The sequence below is a fragment of the Schistocerca serialis genome, chromosome 3 (genome assembly GCF_023864345.2).
Source record: "Schistocerca serialis cubense isolate TAMUIC-IGC-003099 chromosome 3, iqSchSeri2.2, whole genome shotgun sequence".
Taxonomy (NCBI): domain Eukaryota; kingdom Metazoa; phylum Arthropoda; class Insecta; order Orthoptera; family Acrididae; genus Schistocerca; species Schistocerca serialis.
Window position 1 is genome coordinate 344,930,033 of NC_064640.1, and position 25,087 is coordinate 344,955,119.

At 40.5% G+C, this 25,087-nt stretch overlaps 1 protein-coding gene and 1 non-coding gene across 2 annotated transcripts in view; both read left to right on the plus strand.

The window, feature by feature from the left end:
- LOC126470820 (rho GTPase-activating protein 100F) overlaps positions 1-25,087 on the plus strand; it is a 334,288-nt gene that overhangs the window by 163,574 nt on the left and 145,627 nt on the right. The window lies entirely within an intron of this gene.
- Trnat-agu (transfer RNA threonine (anticodon AGU)) lies at positions 7,447-7,519 on the plus strand. The gene has a single exon. It is a non-coding gene; the product is annotated as a tRNA-Thr (tRNA).

The following is a 25,087-nucleotide window of genomic DNA, read 5'->3' on the forward strand; positions in this document are numbered from 1 at the left end:
TACAGAAACAGAAGAAATGGTAAACAAAGTTCTTATAACTATCATTGACCGGTTTTCTGCAAATGGTCTGACCCATGATTTTAAAATGACACTACATTTGCATTTCCGCACATCTAGGGGTACTACACTTGTGATAAATGTAACACATAGTGAGGAAATAATAAACAGGGTGGAAACTTCAAAATTTCATAGGTGTCCATATTGCTGAGAATTTAAACTGGTAAAAGTGCATTTTGGAACTCTTAAGACAACTTAGGTCAGCCACATTTGCTCTTAAAATCATAGCAAATCTTGGGGAGCAACAGATTAGTAAGTAGACACATTTTGCTTATTTTCATTCAATAATGTCACATAGAATAATGTTCTGGTGTAACTAACCTTTAAGAAAGAAAGTGTTTATTGCTCAAAAATTTTCTATTAGAATAATGTGTGGTGCTCACCAATGATCATCTTGTAGACATCTGTTTAAGGTGCTGGGAATTCTGATTACTGGTTCACAGTATACTTATTCCGTCATAAAGTTTGTTGTAAATAATCCACTGCAGTTCAAATAGAACAATGAAGTACATAATTACAATACCAGGAAGAAAAATGACATTCATTACTCCATTTTAAGGTTGTCTTTAGCCCAAAAAGTGGGTGCACAATGCTGCAACTAAAATTTTTGGTTGCTTACCCAGTGATATAAAATATCTGACGGACAGTAATCTAAAATTTGAAAACAAATTGGAAAAGTGGACAACTCCTTCTGTTCCATAGAAGAATTTCTATTACTGTAACATGTAGAAGGTGGTGGGTAGGACTTACTAACTCACAACATCTGTATATCTTTTTTTCTTTTCTAAAAAAATGCTTAGAAATGTTCAGAATGCAACCATATGTACAAATTAATTTTACAAAACTAACTACCTAAAATGCGCTTCCCTTTTGACCTGAAGACACATGTGTATTTCATATTGTTGATTATAGCGACATTATCCTCCAAAATCTTTCTCAGGAAAGCATATGGCACTTGTAACTGGTGATTAATGCTTGCATACAACATATTTCTGACATTCAACTTTTAGATCATATTTCATCATCTTTGCAGCAATCTTAGCTATGTGCAGACAAGGGCAGATACTTCCACACAGTCCATGTCCTCTGCCATATTACCTTTGTATCTCTCCTCAACCTTAAAACCCTTGTCTGAACAACTCAGCAGAACCACTCATTCCCATCATAACTTTATCCTTTCAGTCCCAACAGTCACTCAGCCATCAACTCTAAGTCCTTTTCAGTAGCAGGATCCAAACTCTGCAATGATCTCCCTGACTGATATTATACCAGAGAGCTGAATAGCATGTCCATTTTTGAGAGAGAGATAGTGACATACCCCCTAAAATAAAATTTTTTGCCTTTGTGCTATGCATATCCCTTACACTATCACAAATAAGTACTCTTCTTTCTCACCAGACCTTCCTTATTTCTCATAGTATTTAGCTGGTGTAGTCTATCTCAAGGTCTGTGCCACATTACTCACTAGGTCAGAATATACCATTTTTTACATCAATAAATAAATTTTTTAGCTGCCACTATCATTATTGTTAGTCTTACTACTATTACTTATTATTGTTATTATTATTATTACTTGCTGGGGCCATCAAGGGCCACATTAAATCTTTTACATTTGGCAGTGAACTTTGCTTTCTTTCGAGCCCATATTTCCTTCATTCTTTGTGAGTGGGCAAGCATCCGGTGGGCACTGTGTCTTCTTTTTGGTGGTTCATCTTAGTGTAGCTTGTATGTCACGATCTTCTTGGGAAAGAGGTCCCTGTCACATGTATATGCAGGTTTGATGTGTTGAAGATGGAGGCCTTGTTTGTATTTCTAAACAGTGGAACTATGGCTTTGTGGTTTGAACAAAACAAGTGGGAGATCTTCTTTGTCAGCTTGTTCCTGTCCATTTGTTTGAGATGACTGTAAAATCATAATCATTTTTTGTGGAATGTGTCAACAGTCTTCTCTATTTTGCCATCAACTTCCTTGTTGAAACTTTCTTGGTGGATGCTATTCTTGTAATTGGGTCCCATGACTACCCTAATGATTCTGCACCATTTTTGCTTGGGTTCTTCGAACAGGCCTGTGTTTGCATTTAGATATAGGATTTCAGCTACAAACATAACTACTGGTCTCAAAATCATTTCATGGTGTATTTTAGTGTTTTGCTAAAGGTATTTTTGTGGTAGATCATCTGTGATGTTTAGTAGGATATTTCAAGTTTACATATTCATTCCTTATCGAGTCTTTACATATTCATTCCTTCAGTGCTTTCTTGTCGAGTCTGTTTTTCGTACTGATCTTAGCTAGGTATTTAAATTTTTGTACTCTGCTGATGTTGCCATATTTTGTCTGGTTTTTTTTTTTTTTTTTTTTTTTTTTTTTTTTTTTTTTTTTGGGGGGGGGTGGGGGATCTTTGATGTTAATCATTATTTCTGTTTTTTCAAATGATATCTGCAGGCCTGTTTGTTGGGCGGTTTCCTTAACAGTCTGATTTAGATCCTAATAGTTTCTATGTCAGTTGAAATATTTCTTATATCATTGGTAAAAGCTAGACAGTCTGCCCTGATTCCCAAGGATTTAGTTCCCATTCACTTTGTTCTATAGTCAGTTTCCATCAATCTCGTTCATCAGATTCTAATAATTTTTCTCAAGAACACTTGAAAAGCATTGGAGACACCCCCTCGCCTTATCTGACTGTTGTCTTGACCTCAGAGGTATCTGAGAGGAATCCTACGAACTCGATTGTCAAGTTTGTATCCATCAGTGTGGCTCTAACTAATGCCAGAAATTTAAAGACAAACTCAGATTCATTAAGGGTGTGTAACAGGACTTAACGGGCTATTGAATTGTAGGCTTTCTCGAAGTCTGCAAAGACAGTCACATACTGTTTAAATCTTAAAAAACGTCATCTTATGATGCTTTTGAGTTTGTGGATATGTTTGACTGTTGAATGACCTTTACTGAAACCCACTTGCTATTCTATTATTTGATGCCTGACTAGGGCCTCTAAACACTCAGGGATGGAAAATGAGAGAATTTTATTGGTTACTGGTAGTAGAGATATTCCTCTGTACATGTTGATGTTTTTCATTGCAGTGGATGGATTAGGGCTGGTTTTCAGTTTTTGGATAGGTTTTTCTCAATCCAATTTTTTTAAAAATTGGTGTTGCAATATTTCAACTGATTCCTCTGGGCTATATTTCCACAATCCTGCAATAGCGGAGTCTTCTCCAGGTGATTTGATATTTTTAAGATGGGTGATGTGGCACTTGATTTCATCTTTGTCAAGTTGTCTGGACTCTGGCCACTGGAGAATGGATTCATTGGCATCTATTGGGCTTTAAGGGAAATCACAATTAAGTAGTTTCTTAAAGTAATCTGCTAGAATGTTACAATTATCACTACTACCACTATTATTATTACTATAATGACCCAAGGCTGGGGTCACATTGTGATCAGGAGGACAAGCAAAGAGTGAAGGAGAGTGGTCCAGTACAGGCCTGGAGTCATCAGTGAAACAGCATTATCTGTAATAACATTTAGTGGTTGAACAGACTTTACAAAGGTGTAGTTGTATTTGGAGCTGCAGGCAGCATTGAGGTGCAGATGCATGTGCCATGAAGGAATGCTGAAGCCTCAACAGCAGGTCATGATGGCACCACCGCAGGTCAGTGCCAGACTGTCGACTGTGATCTGGATGCTGATTGTCATGAAGACTAGACCCAGGACACACACCAGGAATTGAACAAGTCGACAGAAGATGCTCATGAGTTGGTCAGGTGGCAGTGTGGATGCACTTTGCCTGGTTGGTGTGAAGATGGCAAAGGTGGCAGCTTGCAGTTTGTCCATGATGACTCAGTAGTGGAGGAGGGCTGGCTGCTTACCAGTATTCTCATACATCATTTCCCAGTAGGCAGCAGTGGCAGAATTTTGTTATTTATTTAGCGTATGACTAATACAGACATATCATGAAATTAAATTACATATACATATGTACATATTGACACACAAGAAACTTAAGTTTGTCTTTACAACTGAATATCCAGTCCTTCAATCCAGCGCACTGCATCTGGAGTTGCTAGCAGGAAGTCCTCTTTGGCGCCGTGATAGGCTCAAATCCTGCATTCACTGACAATGTGGTGAACAATCTGGTATGGAGCCCCGCAGTCACAGGCTGGATCAGGCAGCTTCTTCCACTTAAAGAGAGCATCCCTGCATCGGCCATGGCCAGTATGGATTCTGTTGAGAGTAGTCCAGGTCTTGCGTGGTAGGTCGAATCCACTTGGAAGTTTAGCACCTGAGAAGATGTTATGCAGGTGCACATCTGTCACTGCTTCGCACCGACCTTTCCATTCTTCAAGAGGTTTGAAATCCTTAGCAACCAGTCAGCAGCATCGCGCAGAGTTGGGTGACATGATTCAGTCTCTTATGATTTAAAACTGGCAGGTCGCTATGCACGGGTAGGTTAGAATTCCTGGAGATCTTGTGGAATTCTCTCATAAGGGCAGTACATCTACGTAGGTCAGGAGGCATTATACTGGTTAACAGTGGAAGCCAGTAAACTGGAGTAGATTTGATTGCGCCAGGTATTATGCGCATTGTCATATTCAGCTGGGTATCAACAAGCCTTGTATGATGACTGTTCATCCAAACAGGTGCACAATACTCAGCACTTGAGTACACCAAGCCCAGAACTGAAGATCGCAGGGTGGTTGTTGAAGATCCCCAGGTAGTTCTGCATAGCTTATGGAGGATGTTGTTTCGAGTCCTCAACTTTTGAGCTAAGTTAAGAAGGTGTTGTTTGAAGCATAGTGTATGATCCAGGATGACACCAAGATATTTTGGGTTCCAATTATGACAAAGAACTCTGCCTCTGAAACTTACTTCCAGTTTTACATTCACCAACCGGTTATTTAGATGGAAGCAACACACTTCTGTTTTACTCACACTGGGTAGGAGTCTCCAGATTTTGAAATAATTATCTAATGCAGACAGGCCATTGGCTAGAATCTCTTCTGTTGTCTTCATTTCCTGGTGTTTTACAACTAGAGCCAGGTCATCGGCATAGCAGTATTTTCTGGATGAAGTGTCAGGTAGATGAGATAGATATAGGTTGAACAGTAAGGGTGAGAGAACTGATTCTTGAGGAAATCCGTTGTTCAGCTTCCTCTCCGTACTTATGTTGCTTCCAGTGATTACTTGGAACTTCCAATCACTTAGCATGCTGTTAATCAGTTGAGCCATTATTCTGCTGGGTATGATGAGGTGAAATTTGTAGATAAGGCCTTCCCGCCACACAGTGTCGAAGGCAGCAGTTAACTCAACAAATGCCACAGATGTTTTCTGCTTCATTTGGTATCCTGACTCTGTGAAGGATGTGAGAGACAATACTTGGTCGCAGCAGCTACGCCCTGGTCTGAAGCCTGCCTGATCAACTGGAATGTTCTCTAGGAAAGCACTGCTTATTCTGTTACATATTGCCTTTCAAAAAGCTTGTAGCAGCAGCTGAGTAGGGAAATGGGGCGATAGCTTTCTACCTTGTTGCTGGGTTTGCCAGGTTTCAGAACAGATATTATCTTCACCTTTTTAAAATCTAGTCAGCAGGATGTCAGTGAAGAATTCTGCCACCCATTTCTTAGCTTTTCCTCCAATATGGATCAGGAATTCTGGATGGATACCATCAAATCCAGGCACCTTAACAGGTTTGAGGTCCTTCAGTCCAGAGTCAATGTCTGAAACTGTGAAGGGATGGATATACTCAGATGAGGGAGATGCCTTCTTTTTCAGGTCACGAAGCTGTCGTCTGAAATGTCTTGTATGTTTCTTGTCAGGAGGTACTCTTGAGGTAGTAATGATGTGGGAAGCAATTTGGTCTGGTGTTACTTTGGAATTTTTTTTCTGTATGCTGGTGCACTTCCTCTCAGTTTTCTCAGAAGACTCCATGCTTTCCTGCTCGAGTGGGTAAAGTCCATATTTTCGACTGTTTCTGCCCATTTCTGCCTCTGAGACATGTCCAAGCTGGACAATAGTTCCGTAGCTATCTCTGGGTCACCACTTTGCTGGAACTGTTGGTACAGTGTTTCACTTTCATCATTCCATCCTGGAACATATTCTTTTCGGTATCCTCTTGGCATACACTTTTTAGCTGTTGCTGTTACTGCACCAATGAAGAGTTGATAGTTATCATGTGATGGAGGTATCCATCGAATGGTCTTATCCAGTTCCGTTGGAAACTTCATCCAGTCAGCTTTCTGGAAATTCCATCGAGCATGCGGAGTTGATCATATGACAGGAACCGTGCAGCCAATTTTTATTATTACAGGTCTGTGTTGGCTGTGAGGAAAGGCATCTATCACTTTCCTTGTGGTGCTGATGGGAAAGCCAGTTTTGTTGCACCTAACAAAGCATAAGTCAGGATTTGAATCCTTGTCCCAAGCAGCTGACCTGAAAGTGCCTTGATCTTTGGCATCAAACACTAGATGAAGATTATTCTCTTCGACCCATTCTGCAAGCATGCTCCCATTTTCATCATTTTGAGAGTACTTCCAAAGTTTGTGGTAACTATTGAAGTCTCCTATGTAAATTGCAGGATGTTCTGCTGTGTGTAGGACAAAATCGGGCCATGTTGTTTTTGGTGGTTTGTAAACATATGTAATAGTAATGCTGTGCAATTGTATGACAACTGTATGTATATCTGCCTCCACAGTGGCAGACTAAGGCTGTGGTATGCATCAGATTGGGCAGCTCTCAGTATTGAAGTCAGCAAGCAAGTAGCAGGCTGGCCGTCATTGATCAGCTTGTTACAGTTTCAATGAAATTCTACAGACTGTCATTCTCTCTGTTTCTAGGAACACAGACAGAATGGCAGCTTGACATAATATGTTCTGGAGCTCCAAAAGCCCCTTTGTTTAATGGGTTAAGATTGTGTCTATGACCTACTGGCTATGGTTATATGAGTGCATTTGTCCCCATTTATCAACCCACTATCTCTCCTTGCCTTGCTGTGATGATTTCAGTAATGATTATGGGTCACTGAGCTTGGGCATTCTGTCTGTGTTTGACTTTGTAGCAGCACTTGCTCAGTGAAGTTGCATAGTGTTACCTCACAATGTCTTGTTAAGTGGCACAGTGGTGCTTGCATTTCTATCTATCCTGTTTTGAGGTCTGTTGCATCAACAATATGCTGTGTTGACATAATGATTGGCGCACCACAGCACTAACTTATTCTGTTTCAAGCTCGCATTTTATGCATCCCCCAAAAAATTATTGTGCTGTGTAACATTCCTCCCTTGTTTCAAAAAAATTCATCCCAAATTTTGTCTCTGCTTAGTGTATGGATAAGTTGAGAATTTGGGTCTGATGGGAAGTGTGCTACAGTAGTTTGTGCAGTGTGATGACCACTTTGTCTGGATGGCTCAGTGGTCAGAGCATCTGCCTAGTAAGCAGGACACATGGGTTTGAATCCCAGTCTGGCACAAATTTTCAACTTTTCCCACTGATTCAAATCAGTGCCCACTCACAGCCATTGTCTAAAATTCCTTTGTGTCTTAATTCATAATGGCTGCTGGATCACTGGCTTCTGTTCTTTCAGACAAGTCCAAAAGAACAGACACCACATATACAATTAAGGCAAGGATTGTCAGTGATCTCTTCAGTGCAGATGGACACTAGGCTCAAACTCTTAGGGGAATTCGTGAAATGCTGTGAGTAATCGAGATAATGGACAAGGGGCACTACATTCATATTCTGTGGATAAGTCAAAAATTTGGGTCTGACAGGAGCATGCTAGGGTAGTCTGTTCAGTTGTGATGATCACTGTGACCAAATGGCTCAATGGTCAGAGCATTTGCCTAGTAAGTAAGAGACCCAGGTTTGAACCCTGATCCAGCACAGATTTTCAATATTTCCCTTTGATCTAAATCAATACTTGCAGCTAATGTCTGTAATTCCATTATGTATGTGGCGTAACTGTTTCATCAAGTGTGTCACAAAATTTGTGCCCTGATCCATAATTTAGATGTCAGCTACACCAAATTTAAGTATACTGTTGTTAACTAAAGCCTAGGAAACTGTGCTAGTCTGCTGGTCAGGAACAGCCACCATAGCTCAGAATCTTGAAAAATGATCTGTGATTATCAGTATAGATTTATTTCCAGTGGATGTGCTATTAAAAGGTCCTAAAATATCAAGTAAAACCACTTGAAAGAATTTAAATGCCTGTGGTAGTCTTTGCAAAGGGATTTTCTAATGACAGGGCTCAACTCTTTGTGCACAAGGCAAATGGTCTTTTATGTATTGCTCAACATCACGTTTTCTTATTTGCCACCAGAATCTTTCCACTACACATCTGTCTTTTGTTCAGCATCCTGCATGACCTGACAACTAATGGTCACATGTTTGATGCAGCATGTTGTTCTTGAACAGTGCCAGAACTACTACACACAGTCTGCATTTTGTCAATATGTAGAGCAAGCTCACATGCATCACAAACTGTGGTTGTGACCCAAATTCCTGACAGTCTTTGTCAGCCGCTTGTGCTTTCTGCCACTTTGTTAAACTTTTGTCTAGCACATTTAGCACTGCAACTTTCCTACTTAGCACATTCGAATTTGTGTGTTACTTACGTGGTGTGTGGTACACTTCATAATCAGACTCGCTGAGTTTGAGTGCCTATCTTTTTAACCTACTCAACATTTCTTTAAGCTTCAACAGTCATTTTTATGAAGCATGGTCTCTTAAACTTACATCCATACGAATAGTAATAAAAATATGCTATCCCACATATCACTGTCAACATCGCTTTTTCCTTAGTGAAGTAATTACACTCAGCTTTGTTCATTTGCCTTGACCCTCATGCTACTGCTCCTGACCACTGATCTTCTGGTTCAAAGTACAACCAAATGCCCCATTGCTGATGTCACAGGAGAGGATAAATTCCTTCTGAAAATCAGGAAAGACCAGTAAAAGGTCAGACACAAATGCTGTTTCAGTGCCTCAAACACTGCTTGAAATTCTGCTGACCACTGGAATTTCATGCATTTCCTCAACAATTGATCCAGGGGTTCTGTAGTCTGTGTAAAATTTTTTACACATTTGCAATAACAGTAGTATAAATCCAGGACTGATAGTAGTCGTTTTCTTGTTTGTGGCACATTGAAGTTCGAGATTGTCTCTGTTAGTTCAAGATCAGTTTGAAGACCTTTCCTGCTAATTACATGTCCAACATAATTTACCTGTGTTTGCACAAAATGGCTCTTGTCTATGTTAATCATGTGTAGATTGTAGCCTGCCAAATATGTCTTCCATGCGTTTCACATACTCAGGCATATCCTTCAAAAATATGATGATATTTTCGAAATATAATGTGCAAGTTTTTGGCTTTCACGCATTGTAGAACACCATCTAACAACCTTTGGAATATGGCAGGTGCACTTTTCAGCCCTAATGGCATCCGTTTATACTGTTAATGTCTCCACTGTTCTGTGAAATCAGTCTTTGCTCTATCCTCTCGAACTACCTCCAGCTGGTGCTGCCTGCTTCTCACAAGTCAACCGTCTCTTATTTGATACCAGTTTGCTGGAAACCCATACATTTTCTGAAAGCTTATGTCATTAGTAGAAAAACTGTGGAATCTTAGGGGCAGAGGGACAAGCATTTAGGACCTATTGGACCCACAAAGTATCTTTAAAGTGTTGGAAACATGACATCAAAAGTCACTAAAATGCATGTTTCATGTATTTATATCAACTAATAATATGGTAAGAAGTTAGAGATCTCAACATAAAGGAAGAAACAACTCACTGAAAAGAAACAATATACACTGGGATGCTGAAAATGTGACTATTACAAGACACAATCAAGGTGCAATTCAGCAAATAAACAGTGAGACAAGCAGAAGCACAGTTCATAATGAGCACATTTTAGAAAAGCAGTAGTCTCACACTTTGCACACTCCCCATTTGTCTGTGAATTGAAGCAGTAATCCAGTGGTGCAGTCAACATGCCAGATTCCTCATTCAAGTATCTGCCATTACAAAAAGCATACTTAATAATGTTCTTGGAACAAGGAGTGCTGAACTGATACAGGCAAAAGGACTGCAAGGCCAGAAAACTGTCATGATGCCAAATGTGCTACTGTGCCTCGATAATGATTATGTCCATTAGGTAAGGAACAAAAGATTTGTGGTGTCTGAAAAATGAATATCCAGAGGCCAGATCCTTCCTTTACATCCTTGTGGTACCAGTCTTTTTTGCAGGACTTTACCATCAGTTACTTCAGAAGCAAACTACATGTGATCTTTTTTAGAACACTATCAAGCCACTAAAAGCAGAATTTTCTTCCTGTTATCAGGTGTACCTGGCCAGAATAAGTCATGAAAGAACAGTTTGAGGTCTGCTTTTGATGTGCTCACTGTTTTTCCAGCATATGATCTTATATATCGAGGATCTACTGGCTTTGACAGTCAGAATTTTCCAGATGGCTCAGATACCAGCACATACATTGGCTGCAATATTTTGCCTTCCATTGAGACCACAGGCATAATCATTAAACTGTGCTGTGTTGCAGAGACTGATCCAACAACAGTGTGAACAACTGTTGTTCCTCTGGTTGTCAGGATTTGATGACTGTGTAACTCTTTGGCAAATCTGCTCTGATCAACATTGAAGACATGTGTCAGTGGGAAGTTTTCTGTAACGATGATGTTGCGAATCTTCACAACAAAATCATTGCATGCCTGTGACAAATTTTCCTCCTTATCCTGCCAACCCTGCTGACTGTGTGGGTTATTGCTCTGTCAACAATGTTATTCTGCTTCTTGAAGCAATATACCCAGAAATCAAAAGCTTTAAAATCAGTTGTATTTTGCAGATCCACCACTATCCACATTTGCAACATCTGGTCATGAATAATTGCTCCTTCTGTTTCCTTCTCTTTTAATTTCTGCAGGACAGCCTGACTGATTTTTTGGAAGGATGGAGTATTCATTTTTTTGACCCACCAGGTTACCCGAGAGAGCTAATGCATTGCTTCCTGGACTCAGGTAGACACACCAGCCTGGATGTAGTTTTTAGGTGGTTCTCCACATCCCAATAGGTGAATACCAGGCTGGTCCCCATGTCCCACCTCAGTTGCACGACTCGCAGACATTTGAAAAACGTTTGCACTATTTCATGATTTACATTAGACGCAAACAGCTGGGGCACACTGATTCCATCCTGAGGGGTGTCAGGTGGTGACAGGAAGGGCATCCATCCACCCCTTCAATTAACCATGCCAAATCCGATCGTAAACACGCCAACCCTGCAAAAATTGTGGAACAGAGGCACAAGTGAAAGAAGAAGAAGAAGAAGAAGATGGAGTATTCATTTTTTTCTCCAAATTGTACAGAATGTTCATTTTCTTAATTTTCTTGAACTGATTCATTACTGATGTATGCAACTGACATTTTGTCTGAGTATCTGTTGGACCACCATGTTTTTGTCTTTTGGGTGAAGACACATACTCAGATGCCAATGAACTCAAAGTAGAGGGAGGCGACTGTTGTGACGAGCGTTGCTGTTCCTTATTGACACCATCATCTCCGAAGTCCATTTGCTCATCCCATCCTTCTCCATTGCCTCCAGCAAATCCTAACATGCAGATCTCCTCCACTATCTCCATATCATTTTACAGGAGAGTAGTTATGTGTTTTATCATCTCCAATACCTGGATGTTTGAAGACCGATTCCTTGTTCTGAATTGGGAGACCAAGGCAGCCACAATGATCCATCTGCAATGTAAGAAGTACTGTTAGTACTTGACAGCAACATATGGGAACATACAAGAAATAGAGACATCATGATAGGAATATGTCCATCTATACACACTTAACTGATACTTTGTGGGTCCTATAGCTCCTAAATGCTTTTCCCTCTGGCCCTAAGATTTCACAGTTTTTCTGCTTGTGACATAGGCTTTCAGAAAATATATGGGTTTCCAGCAAACCAGTACCAAAGAAGAGAGGGTTTACATGTCTCACCCATTATTGTAAAATACTGGCACTGCCCTAGGTTGTCCAATGTTTCCATACTATTGGGAACTGAATATACATCTGTCATATTCTTTGCATTTAGTTAGTGGTAACTGCAATACTTCCTGCTACCATCTGTTAATTTTTTTGGCATGATGACAACATCTGCACCACATGGGCTACCACTGTACTTTGTAATACCTTCTGCTAACTGCTGATTTATAAACTTATCCATTATGGGTTAAATATGACTCACTATGTGGTGCAGCTTCCTATAAACTGGTGCATTGTTATGTGTAGGTATACAGTGCTTGGCAACTGGCATTGTTGATACAGGTCCCTTTGTGTTAAATAAATCCTCGAACAATAGTAACTAAACTTCCATTGCCTGCTAATTGCTGCCTTGCAAGTGACCCACCTTTTCTCGAAATGCTGCTGCATCGACATTTTGCTTGTGGCTCTGGTGATCATCTGACCCATCAATATCTTCCTTATCTGTTATCTTTAATGTGAAAATTATTAGGCCCTTCAGTAGACTAACCATGTCCATACTGATGCTACCCAAGCTTACAGGAATCACAAACTCACCATTAATATTACTTATGCATGCTACACTTCTATGCACAAAGCAGTGCATTCTATCTAACTCTTCATTTCCCTTTAGTGGCTCTGCCACATATAATGCCGCTCATGGCAAATTGGTATCAACAGAAACTCATACTAACTTCCCCATACCTGCTGGTATTTTATCATGAGAGCCAATCTTTAGTGCATGCAATTGCAGTTTAGTTGGCAACTCCATCCTGAAGGGTGCACCTTGCAACATTGTCTCACTTGCAGTTGTATCCCACAATGAAAAAAAATTCCCACTGAGTTCTACTGTATACTGCAAAAGATCAATTTTGGCATGATGTCTGTCAAGAAAATCTAGCCCAAGAACTACTGAGTACCCTTCACCTACATATGGTAACATTTCCATATACTCCCAGAAGTCCCCAATTTCGCTAGTGTAACTGAGGAACATCACACTCAATTACTCTAAACTGTAATTGTTGGGAATCCAGAAGGATGGTGTAGGTTATCTTCAATCAGAAAAACTCCCAGCAATTAGTAATAAAATGATATTTATTAAATATGAAGAAATACTCAACTTAAATGTTGCTTCTTCTTGTGAAATGTCAAGCACAGTTAGAGATTTGAAATTATTGCAAGTCCTCTAAGATATTAAAGTTCTGTCACTGTGCCTCTGAGTGATGCCTTCACAGTGTCCAGAGCTGACCTACAATGCCTAAGGAGCCTAAATCTCAGAGATGATGAAAGAACACTGCAGCTTGTAGACTTGGCAGTAACTGGAGACTGTACACCACTCAGCACACTGAAGGGAACAGTCCACCATAGCGCAATGCTCTGGTATTTAATGGGGCATCAACCAGTTGCTATCCACACATGTGATGCCCATGGGTGGGCAGCTGCAGCCCCTGTTGGACCTCAGTGTGGTTTGTACTGCCAACCCATACAGCTGCTGCACTATGAGTGTTTTGTGCACAGATTATCAATTCTGGTGTGGTGGTACCCTCTGGAGTCATGAGTACTGTGATCACAGTTATCACCCATTCCACACAATTTATAATGTGGACGATCCATCTCCTCCTGTGTATGAGGACCAGACTGATGATGTTCTTTGCCTTTTACACAACATGACAAGCAACATTCCATCTGTGCATCTATTTGTGCAATTTTATGTCCTATTGAGAATGCTTTCCAATGGTCAAAGCACACCTGTTTGTGTTTAATGACTGCTTCTGTTGCAATTGCTTTCCCTTTCTATTCTTCCCACAATCCTGTGCTCAAGTGTCCAGTTTGGCCACACTTATAAACGTTCAAGTTACTGACACTACTTCTGTATGTGACCTTCACATCTGCACCTATAACATTACACCTCCACAGAAAAACACAGTGGCCCAACATCAACTGCTTCTAGTTGCACTATGACCCCAAGACTCTCAGCTAAATCCCCAGAATTTTCCATTCTTACTCTGTGTGACATTTTTGTGGAACTACCATGCAGAAAAACATCCAAAGCTCTACTTCCAGCTTCCCACAGCCAGACTCTATCTACATCCACATTTTGTGTCAGCTAGTATTTCTGTGCATTGATCCTCTGGATCCTGTCCAGAAAGGTTTCTACCAACATCTTATATTTCTTTTGCCAAGGTCCTCAATTTTTCCTGGAAATAGTACTGTTCTGTTGTTGTCATAATCCATCAGCTAACTTCTGGAATGTCTCTGTTTTACTGAGAACTTTTTGGACAATACAAGTGTCTTTGCTTTGCCTGTTAATTGTACACTGAAGAACAAAAGAAATAGGTACACCTGCCTAATAATGTATAGGACCCCTGCGAGGTGGAGATCTCTTCTAAACAGCATGTTGCAAGGCATTCCAGATATGCTCAATAATGTTCATGTCTGGAGAGTTTGGGGGACAGCGGTAGTGTTTAAACTTAGAAGAGTGTTCTTGGAGCCAATCTGTACCAGTTATGGACTTGTGGGGTGTCACATTGTCCTGCTGGAATTGTCGAAGTCCATCGGAATGTGCAATGGACATGAATGAATGCAGGTGATCAGACAGGATGCTGACAGATGTGTCACCTATCAGGGTCATATCTCAACATGTCAGGGGTGCCATATCACTCCAACTGCACACGCCCCACACAATTACAGAGCCTCTACCAACTTGAACTGTCTCCTGCTAAAATGCAGGGTTCGTGGATTCATGAGGTTGTCTCTGTACCTGTACACATCCATACACTTAATACAATTTGAAATGAGACGTATTCAGATGCAACATGTTTCCAGTCATCAACAGTCCAATGCCGGTGTTGGCAGGCCCAGACAAGGCATATAGCTTTGTGTTGTGCAGTCATCAAGGGTATACGACTGGGCCTTCTGCTCCAAAAGCCCATATTGATGATGTTTTGTTGAACAGTTTGCATGCTGACACTTGTTAATGCGCCAGCACTAAAAACTGCAGCAATTAGTGGAAGGGTTGCACTTCTGTCATGTTGAATGATTCTCTTCATTTGTCATTGGTCCCAATTTTGTAGGCCACAGTGATGTTGGAGATTTGATGTTTTTCTGTTTTCCTGATATTTACGGTACACTCATGAAATGGTCATACAGGAAAATCCCCACTTCATTGCTACCTCTGAGATGCTGTGTCCCATTGCTCATGCGCTGACTAACACCGCATTCAAACTCACTTAAATCTTGATAACCTCCCATTGTAGCAGCAGTAACTGAACTAACAACTGTGCCAGAATGTTTTTGTCTTATATAGACGTTGCCAACCGCAGTGCCGTATTCTGCCTGTTTACATATCTCTGTATTTGAATACACATGCGTATACCAGTTTCTTTGGTGCTTCAGTGTAAAATAGTCACGTGGAGAGTAATCATGTCTGACCAACCACTCATAGTGGTGGTAGCCCTAACATTTTCAATGAATGCCATTATGTTCTCTGCTGACTTGTCAGAAAAAGGCGTTATTAATGTAACTGCTGAATGATCGAAAGAGGAAAGGGAGGGTGTACACTCTACAACCTACCAGTTGTAGCGACCCAGGACTGGGGTAAAGTTGTGATTAGGAGGTTCAGCGAAGAGTCAGGGTGAGTGTTCCAGTGCACAATGATAAAGTGTTATCTGTAATAACATTTTCTGGTCAAGCAGAGTTTGCGCAGTTATAACTGTCTGCAGAGGTGCATGCGGCAGCTGCGCACAGGTGCATGTGTGGCGAAAGAATGCTGACGTCTCATCAGCGAGTCATGATATCACTGCCGCGGGTCAGTGGCATGGTTGTATGCTGTGCTGGCAATGGTAGGGGGGAGGGGGGTGAAGGAGGCACAGCCCACCAAGACATACTGTTTTGACCTAGTGTGACTACCATTTCAGTGCTCTCAAAGAAAGCGCATCATGTGCTCAGGTGATGGCTATCAACTGTGGTCTGGGATGCCAGTTAACATGAAGATTAGAACCCTGTCACCTACCAGGGATTTTCCAAGAGTGCAACAGATGCTCATGAACTGACCAGGGGGCAGCACAGTTGTGCCTTGCCTGGAATGTGCGAAGATGGCAGCTCACAGATCATCCATTATGATCCAGTAGTGGAGAGGGGCTGACTGCTCACTAGTCCTCTCATCTGCAGTGTACCAATAGGCAGCAGTGGCAGACGACGTCTGCAATATGCATCAGGTTGCATTCCTCTCAGTGTTGAAGTTAGCAAGCAGGTATTAGGCTGGCCCATCAATGATCAGCATGTTGTGGTTCCACTGAAATGCAACAAACTGTCATTCTCCCTGGTTCTATTGATGCAGACAGATTTGCAGCATGACATAATGTGTTCTTGAGCTCTGAAAGCCTCTGCATCTATGACATAGTGTCTCTGGTTGTATAAACATATTTTTCCCTGTTTATCAGACCCAGCAACACTCCATGCCTTACTGTGGTAATTTCAGTGATTCTGGGTCACTGAGCTCAATTCTTTCTGTCTACATTTGACTTTGCAGTGGCGCTTGGTTAGTGAAATTAAATAGTGTTGCCTAACAGCACCTTGTTAACTGGCACAGCATTGCTTGAATTTCAGTTACCCTGTTCCTGGGTCTGTTGCATCAGCAGTTTGTCATGTTGATGTAGGTTTTGGCACACCAGCCTAGTGCTAACTTTCCCTGTTCCGAGCTTGCCTGTTAGAACTTTAATAACATTTTAAGTCAACCCAATAAAATTATTCTGCTAAGCAACGTTGTTATTAGTAGCAACAGCAGCAGTAACAACAGTAGTAGTAGTTACAAGGTAAACACATTTTGAAATAGAAGCTATTGGAAACTATTAGAAATTTACATTTTCAAGGCAGGTGAAATTATTCAAAAATTAGAGGACTGCAGTTTATTTTATTTTGTTTTAATGTACAAGTTGGTGGATAACTGATGAAGTATGGTTTAATTGTCCACATATTATATAAATAGTTCTAAAAATACAAGGTGTTTGTAATTAAACTTTTGCAATTTAAGATAGCACCCATGAAAAACCAGTGATTGTAGGACAATGATACTTTGTGGAAACACTTGTAAGGACACCTTTAAGAGAAATAACAAATAAATAATTGAAAGAAACATATTTTAATATCCAAATTAGAGGGTAACATTTGTTAATGGCATACCATCTCGGCATTCCGGGTTCAAACACTGCTCAATGTATTCACCATCTTCATCCATTTCAGCCTGGAACTGCACTATACATAACATTTCACAATTGTTTGCAGCACTTTTTGAACAGTCAACTATGGACTGTTTAGCTGTAATGACACAGCTCCTGCACAGCATGAAGATGGCACATTGCGTCCAGCACTCCAATCACGGCAACAGTAACTTCTTCAACAGTTTGTGGTGCAATTGACCATTGATATCTCCTAGGAGCAATTCCCAAGTCACCAGTTAATACAAACTTCCATATCATGTTCTTCAACCCTGATGCAGAGAGAGAACCTCTCCATATGCGTTGATACTCATGAAGAGCAGTAGTACTATTACTGTTGTTTTGACAAAACAGCTTCATGTGTAAAGCCCTGCTCACCTTGTCTAGACCCGTGTTGACTGTCTGCAACACTGATGCTTGTGTTTAAGTCCTACATCACTGTGCTGGCATCAGCACCTAGTGCAAAGTCATGACACTAACACTACTAACAATGCAAATCCTGCAGCACACAGTTTGAACATCATCCCTATAATGTTTGCTATGCATGTAGTAAAAGTTTTCTGTCTACACTACCTGAAATAATGACATTTTAATTATAAACACCCTCTATATAGCATTTTATTCACCATAAAATTATGTTTCTGAAGAATTAACAATATATTCCAAACTGCTTTAATATATTATACAACACTTAAAAGTGTAAATGTGAAATATTTACAAATGCTGTGAAAACGCAATCTTATGTCTAACAACTACAAAAAAAACTGTAGAAAATGGTGGAAACTGCATATGGTGATCAATATTTCTTCATGTGATTCTAAACTCAGTGAACTGACTGAAGTATCAAACAAAAAATGTTTTATGCGATTGCAGGCTTTCTCAGCATATTTCAGCTATGAAATCTTCACGAGTTATCAGCTGAGTGGCATCGCCTTCTAGTTGCAACATTTCAATGGATTGCATATCCATCATCTTCAGGCAAAATGTTGGACTACGAAGGCTGTACTACTGCAGCTACAAAGGTGCATGACAGACAGCATCCTGACACTTCGCCTGAAGATGATGGATACGCAATCCATTGAAATGTTGTGACTATAAGACGACACCACTTGGCTGATAACCTGTGAAAAGAAAAATTTTGTGTTTCTTGGTGCATTATCCTCTACATTCAACATTCTACCCTACTGTTATTCATATTGTCATTAGATACATTCAGATCTCATTTCAAATGATTTTCAATGTCTCAATGTATTATTGCCATTATTTTACTATAAACCTATTTTCTTACAATATTTCACCTATTTATTACAATTTAATACATCAAAGTGGCAATACTTATAATAACGTTGCATACATTTTTCACTCATTTTTTAGCTCCTGAAAAATTTACATACTACATTATACTCATATTTTCATTTTTCTCTCAGTTCTCATGTTATTTACATATCATAATATGTTCAGTTAGTTACAGTACCTCTATAACCATAATAGTAGCATTTTCATTCATTGATACATATACTCTTCTATATTATAAAATTCTTTTTCCATTAAATAATTCTTTACAAGTTTTTGAAATGTCTTTTTGCTCATATTGTCCTGCAAACTCTTTGAAAGGCATTTTATAAGTGTGACACCCAAGTAGTGAGGACCTTTTTCAGCAACTCTCAATCAGTGTTGTATACTTCTCAGCTGGCCTTTATTTTTTGTTTCATATGTATGAACATCTGCATTTCTTTCTAGTACTGCATTTCCTTTTATTAGTGATATTATTGTTTTGTAAAAATATAGATACGGAAATGTCAGTATTTTTAGACTATGGCAAACAGTTCTGCATGAGTCTCTTTTTTTATTGTTCGAGATGGTCCTAACAGTTTTTTTTTCCCCATTGTAAATATTCTTTTTGTAGTGTTGCTGCTGGAGTTTTCCCAATCCCCAAACAGTAATTTCATATTATAGACATGGCTGAAATAGAGTATGGTACACTGTACGTGGAAGCTCCTTGTTGGCCTGAAGTACAAGCTGTTTCATAACAAATGTTGCAGTGCTTAATTTACAGCAAACATGGTCTATATGTTGACTTCACTGGAGTTTATTGTCAACTGTAATCCGCAAAAATTTAGTAGTGGTAACTTCTTCCAGTCTTGTTTCAGCTATGAATATATCTGAGTGTTCTTCCTTTTCTCTATTTGTGAACATAATGAACATTGTCTTTTTTATATTTCAAATTAAGTCTTTTGTATAAGCCACTGTGCTGTGTTATTTATCAACATAAACGCACTTCTTTCCAGTGCTTTCATTTTTTTTTCTACATTCATTAGTCATCTGCATATAATATTTTTTTGTATTTCTCACTGACATCAATATTGTATACAAATAGGTTGAACAGAAGTGGACCAAGTACAGAACATTGAGGCACTCCATACTTAATATTTCTGATTTCAGATCTGCATCCAGTTTCTGTTTCCACATACTGCTTTCTGTTGCTGATGTATGATTTTACCCCTTAGCTGCATGTCCACAAATACCATAGCTTTCAATTTTTTTTTCAATAAGTGTAGTATGGGTGATTGTGTCAAACACTTTAGACAAATCCAGAAACATAGCAGATACAGAGTTTCTTTTGTCTAACGCATCTATAATGGATTCTGTTAGGCTTGATATGGCAGTTTCTGTAGATTTCTCTTTTTGGAAACCATGTTGTGCTGGAATCAGAATACTGTGTTTCTCCAGGAATGTGGTCAATCTGCTATGCATGAGCATCTCTAGTATCTTTGAGAAACCAGAAGTTAAAGACACTGGTCTGTAGTTATTTGGATCATTTTTGTCTCCTTTCTTAAATATTGGTACTACTTTGCTTTCTTTTAATTTTTCTGGGAATGCTCCTCTAAATCAGTAATTTGCAGTATCCAAAAGAGATTTGCTTATTTTTTCATTCACATGTTTTATGAAATAATTTGATAGTTCATCATCTCCTGCAGACATTTTGGGTTTTAATTTCTGGATTATTTTTATGAGTTCTGTTTTTGTGACTGGTTCCAGGAACACTGAGTGGGATGGTTGGCCAAGTTTGTAGCCTGCTTCAACCATTGATGATTTGTCTCCCCTTTTAAATTTTGTACGGCATCTATAAAGTTGCCGTTTAGTATATTAGCAATTTTTTTCCATCTATAACTATGTTGTCATCCATTCTCATCGACTTAATAATATTGCTATTTTTTCACTTTTTTGGCTATCTCTTTCACTGTTGATTATATCCCATGTTGTTTTACTTTTTTGATTTGAATTTGCTATGACTCTGTTTACTGAAATGGCTTTTCCTTCTCTTATTAATTGCCTATACTTCTTCTGATATTGTTTATATTTCTCCATATTCCATGCTTGTCTGAGTTCCGTCGCTCTAGTCCTGAATTCAATTATTTCTTTTGTAATCCATTTCTTACTGTGATCCTGCTTTTTCTGATAGGCTGCTTTGTGGAAGACCATGAAAGTGATGCATTAGTGTGTTAAGAAATGCATCATATTTCTCATTTGTACCTTGTGCTTGCATTGATTTGGCCCATTCTTTTTTCCTCAGTGTTGTTTTGAAAATGTTTATGTTTTGTACATAGATAATCTTGACTTCTTTCTTATCTTGCATTTCTTCTGTTTTTGAGCTCCTATTTACGTGGTTGTGAATTATTAACCCATGATGGTCAGAGATTGGTGTCTGTAGAACTTTTGCTTCACATTTACTATTTTACCTACTCTTGTAGGTACATCTATTATCGTTTTCATGTCACACTGTAATAATGTCTCTTTCAGTTTTTGTTTTGGTTTTGATTCTTTACCTATATCTATGTTACAGTCTCCACATATTACAACATCTTTAATTTTTCTAGGTTTTTTTTTTTTTTTTTTTTTTTTTTTTTTTTTTTTTTTTTTTTTGGAAATGTTGTAATATTACCACTAGGTTTTTTTTTTGTTTTTTTTGGAAATGTTGTAATATTACCACTAGGTTGTTTTTTTTTTTTTTTTTTTTTTTTTGGAAATGTTGTAATATTACCACTTGGAGACATGTATACACAGATATTTGTGAGCTCTTCACTTATTACACCAGTAATTTCAAAATCTTTTTCAATGCAAGCTGGAAATATTTACAGTATTTAGTTTCTTGTAGACTTCCAATTTTCTTCTTGTATATACCAACACCTTCGCCTTTGTTTTGATCTACAGAAATAATTAATCAAATCATAGTCTCTTATTATTAGGCTGCTAAGTTCTGCTTCATTTAGTGCATGCATACTGATGCATTATATATCTGGTTGTGTTTCACTCAGGCCCACTTCCACTTCAAGGTTTTTGTTGCCTAAGTACTGAGTATTTTGGTACAAGATTTTAATGTTTTTGTTCTCTTTATGAGTCCTGGGTTGATGAATATATGTTGTAGTTATAGCTTGATATGTGATGATGCTGTATTCATTACTATTTATCTTGCCCTTCTTCTCTTTTGTTGGCTGTGGAATAAAATCTTTTGAAATTGTTGGTTGTATGCTTTTATGGGAACGGGATACGATTATTGGTTGAATGCAATAACTATCCCCATTATATTCCACATTGAGATATATTTCGCAGTAAGTCATATATGTGTACACAGCTTGTGATACAGAACAGAACTAAAAAGTAACATGGAGGCTCGGCAGAGCACTCTGAGTCCAAAGATAGTGTTAATCATGGTCGATACGACCTATCAACACTGCACAACGCCTCCCCCCCCCCCCCCCCCCCCCCACCCCTCCACCACCGACCCCACCTCTGCCCCCTGCAGTACAGAGTACCACCGGTGAGGCTTGAGCAGAGGTCATGTGGGCGTCGGCGTCGGTAGTAGTCATGCGAGTTGGCAGGCACACAACCGGGATTTCTATCTCGGTCAAGGCAGAGTGCAGAGGCGGAGTGACTGGTGGCAGGTTCACCTCGTAGTCAGTCAACCAGCAGGGGCGGACGATGCGTCAACTGGCCCGAGAGCAGGCATGTGGAATGGCCTGTGGTGTGGTGCAGGTGTGTCTGCCCCATGAGACGAATGCGCGGATTTCTGACGGGTTGCACTCACAGGGAGGGACAGGCTATGCACCACACTGACATTTAACTGCCCGTTGGATGGCAAGGCCGTGGTGTCTGTCAGGAGCCTGAGCACACAGTCATCGAAGGTGATGATCAACATGTCATCCAAGCAGTGTGGTGGCATGTTGCAGCACAGGTTGAATGTGGGAGAGCGAGTCTCCGCAGATGGTGAAGTGACGGTGAAACCTGCACGTGGGGTGGATGGTGACGTGCCTGGAAAACCTGCGAATGGCGACGACGAATCATTGGTTGGAGAAAACAGCACCATGGGATGAGACAAAGGATTTTCATGCTCCACAGCATCAAAGTAGGTATGATAGACATGTCAGCATCAGCACCAGTGTTGACTAGGAAAACAAGCCGTGACGAAATGTCATTCACTTATAAACGACCGCTCGGCTGGGTGGACAAGTGGAGAGAGTGCAGTGTATGGGGATGCCTGTGAGGTTCCCTCCAGGACTCTACATCTACATCTACATCCATACTCCGCAAGCCACCTGACGGTGTGTGGCGGAGGGTACTTTGAGTACCTCTATCGGTTCTCCCTTCTGTTCCAGTCTCGTATTGTTCGTGGAAAGAAAGATTGTCGTTATGCCTCTGCGTGGGTTCTAATCTCTCTGATCTTATCCTCATGGTCTCTTCGCAAGATATACGTAAGAGGGAGCAATATACTGCTTGACTCCTTGGTTAAGGTATGTTCTCAAAACTTCAACAAAAGCCCGTACCGAGCTACTGAGCGTCTCTCCTGGAGTTTATCTGCCATGTCTGTAAAGCTTTCGCGATTACTAAATGATCCTGTAACGAAGCGTGCTGCTCTCCGTTGGATCTTCTCTATCTCTTCTATCAACCCTATCTGGTACGGATCCCACACTGCTGAGCAGTATTCAAGCAGTGGGCGAACAAGTGTACTATGACCTATTTCCTTTGTTTTCGGATTGCATTTCCTTAGGATTCTTCCAATGAATCTCAGTCTGGCACCTGCTTTACTGACGATTAATTTTATATGGTCATTCCATTTTAAATCACTCCTAATGCCTATGCCCAGATAATTTATGGAATTAACTGCTTCCAGTTGCTGACCTGCTATATTGTAGCTAAATGATAAAGGATCTTTCTTTCTATGTATTCGCAGCACATTACACTTGTCTACATTCAGATTCAATTGCCATTCCCTGCACCATGCGTCAATTTGTTGCAGATCCTCCTGCATTTCAGTACAATTTTCCATTGTTACAACCTCTCGATACACTACAGCATCATCTGCAAAAAGCCTCAGTGTACTTCCGATGTTATCCACAAGGTCATTTATATATATTGTGAATAGCAATGGTCTTACGACACTCCCCTGCGGCACACCTGAAATCACTTTTACTCGGCGTCTTTTAAGTCCTGTGGTCGGCTTGGGTGCTGGAAGGTAACCAGCACTTCTTAGCATTATCGCTGAAAATTGTGTGGTACCAGCAGTATGGATGAGCCAGATGTGGTGCTGCTGGTGACTGCGGCAGGGGAGGAGGCTTGTCCTCGTCGATTTGTTCTGGCGTTTATACCGGCACATATGGGGCATGGGTGATCCTGTAATATTCGGACGGTGGAGAGAGCGAGCAGATACTGCCAGGTGGTGTAGAAAGCGTGGATGGGGAGCGAGCTCTGCCTCTGCCAGCAGCCGGCCAGTAAACAGGAGGAGTTGTGCTGACCAGTGGTGAGTGGTGAGCTGGTTGGTGTTGTCATAGCAATGCATACAGCTGGTCTGCGATGTGGAGATGAGAGCCTATTGACTCAAAGGAGTGCTGTAGCAGGTGAATCTGTAGGTCGGTAGGCAATTTGGCAGACCATACTGCCCAGAGTGGCATCCTGCATTGTATGCTCATTCATGGTGCCAGAGTTGTGATGGAGTTTGGCCCCCCAGGTGTTTCTCGTACAAGATCTTGATAATTAATTCTTGTGTTGAGCAGGCGAGTCAGACCATGATCGTTTTCTTCATGAACTCCTACTTCGGTGGAGACGGTGGTGAGAGGAGTAGATCACAAATTAAGTCTGAGTGATCATGGATGAGCGTGATGAGACACAGGAATTTAGAATTGTCATCAGACACATGATGCAACTCGAAAAGATGCTCAACAAGTGCTAACCATGATACATGGTTGCCCTCATATAAAGGAGGAAGCTTCGGCAGATGACCAGGGGGAGGGGATGAAGGCGGCTTCGGTGTCCCTTGGAAATCCAGCTGGTCCATGGTAGGAGAGGCTATACAGCAGACCGGCACAATATGTGGAGGCGTGTTACTGGCAAGCACATCCGTAGCAACGGTGGGTTGTGTTGTCCTTGACGTGTCGCGAAAACACGACACGGCTGGCACAGTTGGTACCATGGAATGAGTGGTTGTGCAATACGTGCGGGGGTCCTGTAAACTGGGCCGGAGATTACAGGTACTGAATTAAATTGACCCACCCCGGACATAACGCGGAAGGTCAGCGCGGCAGACACAGGTGGTGCTGTGGGAGAGGCAAGCAGCTGAGCGACCAAAACCAGGGTCCCATGCGAATGCGGGAGGAAGGGGGGGGGGGGGGGTGGGGGGGGGTGGTAACTCATATGACCAAAGTTTAAGTTCTTCTTAAGTGAGCATGGAGAATTGTGCGCACTAAAATGTTCTTGATTAGTTTGCCAATGAGGCGAAACCGTAACTGCTCATGG